Source organism: Octopus bimaculoides, chromosome 25 (genome assembly GCF_001194135.2).
Source record: "Octopus bimaculoides isolate UCB-OBI-ISO-001 chromosome 25, ASM119413v2, whole genome shotgun sequence".
NCBI lineage: Eukaryota > Metazoa > Mollusca > Cephalopoda > Octopoda > Octopodidae > Octopus > Octopus bimaculoides.
The window spans coordinates 27,289,907-27,294,935 of NC_069005.1; positions in this window are offsets into that span (position 1 = coordinate 27,289,907).

Consider the following 5,029-nt stretch of genomic DNA (forward strand, 5'->3'; position numbering starts at 1 on the left):
TCTGTACAACACTCCTTTATATAAATCCGTGCTATTGGCCCACACCAGCCACATAAAGTGGCGGACTAGTAGTAGAATCGTAAGCACGTTGGAAAAAATACTTAGCGGCATTTTTTTCCGGGTTTACCTTCTGTAATTCAAATGCCACCAAGGGCAACTTTGCCTTTCACCCTTTCGGGGTCGATAAAATAAGTACCAGCTGAGCCCTGGGATCGATGTAATCGACTAGCCTCTTCCTCAAAATTTCAGGCCTTATACCTATAACAGAAATAATTATTTCGTAACTACACAGCACTACGGTAAAAGAAATAATGGCGGGAAATGGGTAGGCCGTACAAACAGGAAGTTGCCAGCAGCTGTTTCATATCTTTGAATACATTTCGAATATTCTTTGCATGTGCGTTACTATTTATTTCTCTGTTACGATCGAAGGCCTGTGTTATTCTTTAAAACATAATTACACCTCAATTTTGTTTGATCCTTTTATTATTAGCGTTGAAGATAAATTTAATACTAAAGTTTAAATTATTAAAGGAAAAAAAAAACGTGTTTATTAGGTACACAGCGACAATAATTTAAGCGTTATTTTCTTTTCATAATTCCATTCACATCTAGACTGCTTATAGAAATAATTTCCTTGTGTTCACAAAGTTTTGGGGGAAAGTATTGGTTGGACCACGATATGAATACTCCTTGACCTCTTCAGGTGGACCATTCCAAGAAGGGAAGAAATCAACTATAATAAGTTAACTTCGGAGTCACTTCCGAGTTGAAAAGTCAAAAACTGAGGTCTAATTAAGATTTAAAGAAAGACGAAAGTATTTAATAATAAAAAGTGAATTGATGGAACTCGTAAGTGTGTAACCATGTTGATATGTTTTTCAAATTGTGATATGAAATAACTGCGTAGTAAATTTACCGACAGTTTTGTGATGGTGTTTGCTATTTCCCGCCGTTATGTTAATTTCTAACTATTTCTTTATATGGATGATACTATTGTAATTATGAAATAATAAAATGAGGAAAAAAAGTGAATACGTAAATTAAGGGATTATGTGCAGAATGAAAGCGAAATTGGCCTTTTCGGGATTTTAAACTATGAGAGTTGGAACAAATACTGCCGGTAGTAATATTAAATCAGATTTGGCTAAAATCTTAATTTATCGATCCCTGAAGCAGTCCACGACTGGATTTGAACCCAGAACGTTAGAGGGGCCGTAAGGAAATACGTCCAGGTATTTTGATGGATACTAACGAATCTGCTAACCCACCGTCCTTAAATGATTGGTTTCATTCTCCGTAATTTTTTTTTTCAGTTTTATTATTAAATACTGATTAAGTTTATTTTTTTAATATTATCGTTTAATAAGGAATCAATAAAAGAATGTAATCATTCAATAATGAAAGGTAAATTAATTATGAAACGGGGTCTACTGTTGTCCCTTAGCCCTAAGTCAACCCCAAGGGGAAAAAGAACCTGGTCAAAACTGCTCCAGCAATGACAGTTCGAAACACATTGTCAGTGCATAGGGGTACTACTAAAGCAGCGCGGACCCGAACGCGCTAGCTAGTCTTGAGTGGTCGATCCTAACCCTAACCCTGTCCCTAACCCTAACCCTATCCCTAACCCGCGTGTGCAAATGAATACGTGTTTAGGGTTAGGAATAGGGTTAGGGTTAGGATCGACCACTCACGACTAGCTAGCGCGGACGCGCGACTGCGCTTTCGGGTCCGCGCTGCTTTAGTAGTACCGTGCATAGGTATGGCCACGTCATCCAATTTGTCTGGCTTTTAAAGACGGTTAAACATAAGTCGAATGACATTTGGCTGCTATTTTTAGCATGTCTACGTAGACGTGGATGGTCCCTATGCTGTACAGTAGTGCCAACATTCCATATGGGTTGTTAATACTGGGTGGGGTATTTATTATTCACTCCCCTAAAATTCCTGGCCTTGTGCTAAAATTTGTAGTCAATATTAGGGGTATAAAGGCGGTCAGCTGACACAATCCTTAACACGTCGGGCAAAATGCTTAGCGACATTTCGTCCGTTTTTACGTTCTGAATTCAAATTATGCTGGGGGTCGATAAAATAAGTACCAGTTGAACACTGAGGTCGACGTAGTTGACTGACCCCTTCCCCAACATTGCTGGCCTTGTACCAAAACTTGAAATCAATATTAGGAGGGGGCATGTGCATCAAAATGTTCTTCTCTTCCTAAAATACGGGGGTGATACATGTGGGAAAGCAAACGAATATAGATGGAAACAGGAAGTCATTGGGATGGTGAACAAATGAAACCAAATATTTGAACGTCGTTAAACTGACTTTTGTTTTGATCACAAACTCGCCGGCTTCGCTTTCCAATCCTTGCATATTGATCAAATACCATCAATACGCTACGTCGATTCGATTACTTATAACCCCAGCCTATCCCCATTTATCTCAAACATTATCCCTGCGCTCTGGAGAAAAATCGGCTGTTGATTCATTCACATTCACACCTCTGCTCATTTTTAAACCAATTAATGGAAATACTCTGACCCACTGTTCTCCATCTCCAAATTACGAAGAGAACTGCGCACACATTCTCCTACTAAAAATATAAATTTTGAAATAACTTCAATTTATAATTTTTACACTGCATATAGCCACTGACAGAAGTACCGCTGTTTCTTTTCTTCACTTGCGACAGGAGTGGCAATTAAATTCAAAAGGTATATATCACAGAACAAACAGTACATAACAGTCCAGTGTGTTCCAGCAATTCTACCTTCTAATACTTTATTTATCGATGAATCTAACCTTATGCTTCTCCAAAGCATTTTCATAAGTTTGTCCTGAACGTTCATGCTTGATTTTCAAACTTATAGTTAACGCCTATTTCAAACTTTCTGAGTAATAAAGCTGAACGTTCATAAGTCTTGAGTTACTCCAGTAGTCGAAAAAAAAAATGTGTTTGATGTGGGGACCCCAGGGAAATATGTCCTATATATCACATGTGGTACAAAGGATATATTGCTTAGTCAAAAAAAAGTTATTGTTAACCTCTGAGAGCGCAGTAACAACTCTACTAATCAGCAGCCCTTAGGAACGAAAGAAAAAGTTAAAACGAAATCAACATAGTACCAGCAACACAAGTACAGATGATATGACTAAGTGGGTGTTACTCGATACAGATTATATGTATTACACAAATTCAGCATGAAATAGAATATAAGCAGAATCTAAGAATTCGTTTCGACCTGTTACTAAAATAGAAAACAGCTTTTAATTCGGGGTTTTCGTTGCGTCGTAAGGGATTAGGTTAGTAACCAAGTTATTGTAGCAGACATGATCAGACACATTCTAATGACGACCTTATATCTTTTATTTAAACAGTATATCCAGGACTACAATGAATCAAATGTATTCCTATTTGTTTGTTTGATTCCAGATCAAGGATTTTAACACCTGTGGTCATACATATTTTATTCCGACAACGTTTCTAGATTACATTAATGTATCTTTTTTTCAAGTCTGCCATGGTCCAATAGACTTGTGATCGAAGGTATTCCAGTCGCGATCATATTGTTTTATTCAGAGATAGTGCATCTAGGATTACATTATTTAATGTAACTTTCCTTTAATTAAGAGAGTAGGTATTTGAAGATTTTGTAATGCTATCCGGGGTAGATCGAAAAATCACAGTAGTAGTAGTAATAGCTGTTGTCGTTTAACCCCAGGTCAACCATGGTTAAACAGACATCATCAAAGGAACCATCTCTTCTTTTTCTGCGTGCAAGGACCCCACGACCGCACCATTCTAAGTGCCCTTTATTTTTATAATGCAATAGGGTATACCTACCCGATGGAGCAACCATATAGGGGCTAGCCTTGTTAGCTCAAGTAGTAATAGTAGTAGTAATAGTAGTAATGGTAGCAGTAACTAACTTACTTCTACTGCTTGTTCACAATAAAAATTTTGTCGAAATTCAAGAAAAAACGAGTATTGTGCAGACCCAGGTCAGAACTGATAGAGCAGACCTATGGTCAAAAATATTCCAGTTATGACCACAATGTCTTGCTAAAGGTATCTGGGACTACGTTGTCCGATCTGTCTTTGGTATCGTTTCTTAGACAGCAGGGGGAATATGGCTGCTATTTTTAGCAAGTTGAGCAACCACGTATGCGGCGGGTTCCACGTTCGCCGAAACAGTGTGTGTGTGTGTGTGTGTGTTAAAAGCCGATAGAGGAAAGGGGTTGCTTCTATGTGGTGGCTCTATCTGTTAGAAATAATAACGGGATTCTTTTGATCATAATGACTGAAACAAGTAAAAGATAAAAGATAAAAATAAATAAAATTAAAGATGTTTTCAACATGTTTCTGCATGTTTTTATTTTAAACGCACACACAATGAGAGCCTCCTCCTCTCCTCTTTACCTATCAACCTACCTAGGTACATACATAAGTTTAGTGATACAGACAGGAAAACAAGCCTTGTGCTTATTACTATAAGCACAAAGCCTGAAATTTGGTGGGAGGGTTTAGTTAATTACATCGACACCAATGCTTGACTGCTACTTAATCTATTAAACTCAAAAGGACAAAAGGCAAAGTTGGTGATGGTATTTTCTGCTAAACACTCAAGAGATATTTTGATAAGACTGTATAATTTTCAACAAACAACTGCGTAATCCTATCAGTTGAAAAGTCAAAACACGTGTTTTAATAAAGCAGAAAATATCAAGTATATTATCTGTATTTCATTAAGACTGTTATGTAGTTTATAGTCTATACAGTAGTCATCTGATGGTTTCTTGCTACCCCCCCACCACTACCACCACCAACCTTAACCATGCTGGATACAGGAGTGAGATATGGGCTGTACTATGTGTGTGTGTGTGTGCGGGTGACACGTAAAAGCACCCACTACACTCTCGGAGTGGTTGGCGTTAGGAAGGGCATCCAGCTGTAGAAACTCTACCAAATCAGATTGGAGCCTGGTGTTGCCATCCAGTTTCACCAGTCCTCAGTCAAATCGTCCAA